Here is a 6,019-nt window from a genome sequence, read left to right as displayed (position 1 = left end):
AAGGCAGGCAGAGGGAGAGGCAAGCCCCCGATTCTCCTCAGGTCACAGCCGAGAGGGGATGGAGAAAGGCCCCCGGCGGGATCAGGGCTGAGCAGCCACATGGTCCAGAGAGAACTCCCCAGCCCCCAAGACAAGCACTCCCCCTGGAGCTCCAGCAGCCCCTTCCTCATCTGTCGGAAAGCCACCACAGTCATGGAACCCAGGGCAACCTACATAACCTCCTCAGGCCTCCATTTCCTTGTGGGTAAAACCTCATAGAGCTGCTGTGAGGATTCAACCAGTTAATGTCCCCAAAGCCCTGAGAACTGGGAATATTCAGCACCTGTTCCCCTACTGTTCTATTAACAATTATTACTATCTTTTCATCTCAGCCTTTGCTATGAAGTAAAGTGACCTTCATCCACCCTTAGACAAATGAGAAGTTTCTGCTCCTTGGAGAAGATTTTAAGGAAGCAGTTTCTAGAATGTTTCTCATTCCCTCCTCCCACTACCTTGTAAGCTCATAACTCCTGGGAACCTCCGGCCAAGATAAAGTCTCCCTCTGGTTCCTAACCAACCTCCACCGCTGTCTGTGCCCAGTGAAGAGGAAAACCCAAGATGGCACCCCTGATGTCAACCCCTGGGGACTGAAGAGCACAGTTCTTACACCCTCTGACCTTCTGCCGCCTCACCGTGTTGCTTTCCTCCCTCCTAGGACTCTTCGTCCCCAGGGTCTTCCCCTACGGCCCCTCCTCGTTCACAGAGCTGCACAGCACGCTGCCCCTTAGGCACCCCACTGACCGCACACCCCACTGACCGCCCACCCCAGAGCCTCAGGCCCAGGAGCACAGCGGGGAGACGGAGGCAGTGGCATCCTCACTCTGCCCAGCTCAATGGCTGAGGCCGCCAGGAAGCCATGTGTCCTGTCCTGTCCTAGTCACGGGGCAAGAGGAGTCACTGGGGTGTCCCTGCCTTGCCGATGGCCTGATTCATCACCAGGCACACCTCCTTCTGGGGTGGCTGAGCCGCTTCCCTGACACCTGTCAGCGCCAGGTCCCTCAAGTTCACAGAGTAGTCTATCCAGCCAAAGAGCACAGGATCCAGACGCCTGTCACTCAGCCCACCCTGCAGTCACCTGGGTAGCCAGGGAGGCTCCCACATGGCTCTCTCAGGCTACCAGGGCCCAGCAGTGAAGGTAGAGGAGGAGGAGGGGGAGGATGCATTAGGAGGTGCACAGAGGGACCAGGCGCCTTCTCTGCTTTCCTTTCCAGGGGTGCCTCAAGTCGGGGGACAGGAAGAGGAACTACGGGAAGGCCTCCCACGTGGCACCTCCTGCCCCTAGACTGTCTCCTGGCTTATCCGGGGGAAGCTGTTCACCCTACCGTTGCAGGCACACTGCCTGGAGCAGGTGCCAGCTGGGATCCTTCTCCCCATTGCTCCTCCCGGAGGCTCTCACACCCCGCCCCCCACACAACCCTATGCCCCACCACTGTGGTCCTCTCCTCCCCTTTCATCTCCTCCTACCCATATAACCCACATCTGTGAATCCCTGCTCACAGCCCGTGGCCATCGAGGATTCCGGCTCTGGACGGACTACTCCACTTCTGTCCCCCCACCACCCTGCACTGCCCGTGCTCAGTGGGACAACCCATACAGCCCCTTAGCAATAGCACCATTCCCCTGGGGTCCCCGCCATTCAGCAGCCCAGAAACTGTGTCTCCCACCCTCTCCCTAGTGGTATGCTGCTGGTCCAAGCGCTGCCACACACCATCTGCCTTCCCCTCCATCCACTTAAGCCACACTCTGAGCCCTGAAACCCCGCTTTCCCACTCTAGTCATACTCTACTATGAGAGTGAGAAGAATGAGGCAAGAGACCAGAGACGATTTTACCTAAGAGAGACAGAGAGCCTTTGCTTGCCCCTGCTTGAGTTTTCAATCCATCGGCCCTCTCTGGCTCTGATGCTTTGCCTAACGAGACCAAGGCCCACAGCTCCGTGCTTGGCATCAGCTTGTCTGGGGCTCCCCTGCCCTGCAGCACTTCAGCCCTGTCCAGTCAGCACTGTCCCTCCTGCATGGCACTGCTGAGCCCCACAGGGAAAAGTGCCACTATTGAGTGAGCTGACATCACCCCAGAATCCCCAGGCTCCGAGGTCCCACATCCTGCCTGGGAAACCTATCAGGGGCCCCTAATCGGATTATTTCCCCCACATTACCCTCATTTCTCCAATGCATTGTACCACCTTCCCTCACTGCTAGCAAACACCCTTACCTTCTCCCTATCAGAGAAAACCAAGGCCAGCAGGTGAGAACCTTCCCATCTCCCCATTCCAACCCCTACAAAGCTATCCACAAAGCCACCCACCACACTCTTGTCTCCTCCCCTGCCTGTCCTCCTCTGTTCCCAAAGACAACGCTTTCCTGTGCGCTCCCCACCTGCTGGTCAGCCCCCAACCAACAACCATCCCATCTCCCTCTTTGTTGGTGACAGAGGAAATGGGGAGGAGGGAATAGAAAGGAATCGTGGCCTGCAGACAGAACTGATGGACCTTGCTCAAGAATTGACGTCAGGATGAGAATGAGGGAAAGTCAGGGACGTCTTCTCCACCCATGTCCCTCAAGCAACTCAAATACAATGTGTTCCATATTGAACTCATCCTGTAAGCTCAGGCTCTTGGCCTCTCTTATCATTTTATCTTATGCCTTACAAAGTACAAGTTCAATAACAACACAATTTGAACTCATCATCTTCCCCACTAAGCCATCCCTCTTCCTTCTCTTAATCCTTCTTTAGCCCTCCCCTCTTATTCCCCGTTCCTCCTCCTCCTCCTGTTTGCTGTCTCAGAGAATGGCACTGCATCCACCCAGCTGTCCAAGCCCAACCCCCAGCCTCAGTCCTGACTCCTTTTACCCCTTCTATCCAATAAGCCACCAGGTGCTAGGAATCAGTGACCTCACGGACCACCCTCACCCTCGGCCCTTCTCTCCATCTCCCCAGCCCTGGTTCATTCAGATCATGCTCACTTCTCCCCTGGATCCTTGCAATTCCTCCTGCAGGGATGTTCCACCCAATCCCACACCATGTATTGTCCTCCACGCTGGACATCACAGTTGCAGTTCATGGTTTTTTTGTTTTGTTTTGTTTTGTTTTTGAGATGGAGTTTTGCACTGGGGTGCCATGGTGCAATCTCAGTTTACAGCAACTTCCGCTTCCCAGGTTCAAGCGATTCTCCTGCCTCAGCCTCCCGAGTAGCTGGTATTACAGGCGAGTGCCCCCATGCCCAGCTAATTTTGTAATTTTAGTAGAGATGGAGTTCCACCATGTTGGTCAGGCTTGTCTTGAACTCCTGACCTCAGGTGATCCACCCGTCTCGGCCTCCGAAAGTGCTGGGATTATAGGCATGAGCCACTGTGCCTGGCCCAGTTCACTTTCTTTTTTTTTTTTTTTTTGAGACAGAGTCTTGCTCTGTCACCTCGGCTCACTGCAAGCTCCGCCTCCCGGGTTCACGCCATTCTCCTGCCTCAGCCTCTCCGAGTAGCTGGGACTACAGGCGCCCGCCACCACGCCCGGCTAATTTTTTTTGTATTTTTAGTAGAGACGGGGTTTCACCATGTTAGCCAGGATGGTCTCGATCTCCTGACCTCGTGATCCGCCCGCCTCGGCCTCCCAAAGTGCTGGGATTACAAGCGTGAGCCACCACGCCCGGCCAAGGCCCAGTTCACTTTCTAAACACCAATCCAATCATGCCCATCCTCTGCCTAACTTCCTTCCTTGGGACTTAACTTTTGGTCCAGAGTTCAAATCCCTCAGCAACACACCCCAAGTCGTTCCTGATGTGCCCTGGCTTCCTCTTCCTCTGGTTCCTCTTCCACCTGCCGCCTCCCTTCACCACACATATCCCCAACCATGTGCCGGTGTCCAGGCTCATTGTCCAGCCCATGACTTAAAGGTTTTGCAGGCCAGGCATGGTGATGCACTCCTGTAACCCAGCATTTTAGGAGGCCAAAGTGGGAGGATCACTTGAGCCCAGGAGTTCGAGACCAGCCTGAGCAACACAGCGAGATCCCTGTCTCTACAAAATAAAAATTAGCCAGGCAAGGTGGTGCACACCTGTAGTCCTAGCTACTTGGGAGGATGAGGTAGGTGGGAGGATCGCTTGATCCCAGGAGCTCAAAGCTGCAGTGAGCTATGATCATGCCACTGCACTCTAGCCTGGGCAACAGAGTAAGACCCTGTCTCTAAAAATAAATAAATACAGACATAAAAATAAGACAAAGTCTCTGTGCATGCTGCTCCCTCTGTCTGAACCCCAGCCCCCAACACCCGCACCTGCACATACATGAATGCATGATGCACGTACATCCTCCCGCTCCTCTCCCCAATCTCAGCTTCTTCCTTCCAACTCTGCCTTCACCCTCTCTGAGACACCTTCCCTAACACCAGACTTAACTATTCCTCCTAACTTGCCCCACATCCCCTACTGGAGGGGTACTGCCATCCATGGAGGGCCATCTTTGGGTTTCGGGGCTGTTTCCTTCCACAAGAATCTCAGCCCTTCAGGATAAAGGCTGTAATCTTCTTCATCTTCATCATCTTCATAGCCTGACATCCTAACACTGAGCCAGGGATACAGTGAGAGCTACTTTTTTTTTTTTTTTTTTTTGTGATGGAGTCTCACTCTGTTGCCCAGGCTGGAGTGCAGTGGCGCAATCTCAGCTCACTGAAACCTCCGCCCCACCACGTTCAAGTGATTCTCCTGCCTCAGCCTCCCAAGTAGCTGGGATTACAGGCACCCACCACTGAGTCCAGCTAATTTTTGTATTTTTAGTAGAGACGGGGTTTCACCACGTTGGCCAGGCTGGTCTTGAACTCCTGACCTCGGGTGATCCACCCGCCTTGGCCTCCCAAAGTGCTGGGATTCCAGGTGTAAGCCACCATGCCAGGCCGAGAGCTACATTTAGGCAGCACTTACCATGTGACAGAAATGATTTTATATTCTCAAAGCAAATCTTTGAGATAGAAACTATCCCAATATTTAAAGAGGAAGTAAATGAGATTCACAGAGGTTAGAAATATGTCCAAAGACACATAACTCAAGAGAGTCTGATTCTGTTCAAAGACTACCTCACCTCCACGGTCACGCTTTTAACCACCACATCTTATTATGTAGCTAGTATTCAAGACACATCGAACAGATTCAGGGATGACAGTGGTGACTGTCCAAACATAGAGAGCATAAGAAGAGGGATAGCCCTGTGGGCATGACCCATGCAGTCACACAAGGCTAACACTTGGTTTAATGTTCTGCTATTTCTGTCTTGACATTCTTAATAATTTCTGAATAAGGGACTCCATATTTTTATTTTGCCCTGGATCCTATAAATGAAGTCAACCAGTCCCCCATAAGAACCACACAGGAAGCAAGTTTCAATGCAGACTCCCAGGCCCCTCCCCGAGCTTCTAACTCAGGGGATCTGGGATAGGGCCAGTGGTAACAAGGTCTCCAGCTGACTCCTTCTGGACCACCCCTCTTCAATGCAACAGACTCTCCAAGGCCCAATGTATGCTCAGCTGCAGTTCCGCATGCTGCCACACAGTGGCAGTATAGCCCCGGTGTTTGCTTAACGTTTAAAGAGGCACGGTTAGTTCCAGGTGAGAGATGTGCTTGACATCTTCAAGATCCCTGCCCAGCCAGCCATCTTCCCACATGGATGCAATGATGCTTCCTCTCGGCAAAGGTTTCTAGGTTGTACTGCACATCAGTGAGTGTGCTTCCTGCAGCTAGAGCCACAGCAGAGGTGCCGCTCACCCACTCACCCATAAAAGCTACCTCTTTTTTGGGGGGGTACAAGAGCACTAAGGGTAATGGAGGGGAAATGGGCAATGAGGTTGTGGCATCCTCAGAAGCCCTCTGCAAAAGTTCAAAGAATGGACAAGGTGGCAGACCTGGGGCGTGAGGTCTGGCAAACAGCTGACCCAACAATGGCCCCATAGTAACCCCTCCCGTTTTATACAGTCCTATAGTTTTCAAAGCACCTTCA

Source organism: Nomascus leucogenys, chromosome 22a (assembly GCF_006542625.1).
Source record: "Nomascus leucogenys isolate Asia chromosome 22a, Asia_NLE_v1, whole genome shotgun sequence".
NCBI lineage: Eukaryota > Metazoa > Chordata > Mammalia > Primates > Hylobatidae > Nomascus > Nomascus leucogenys.
The sequence above is the reverse complement of the archived record's forward strand: the minus strand, read 5'-3'. Positions refer to the sequence as shown.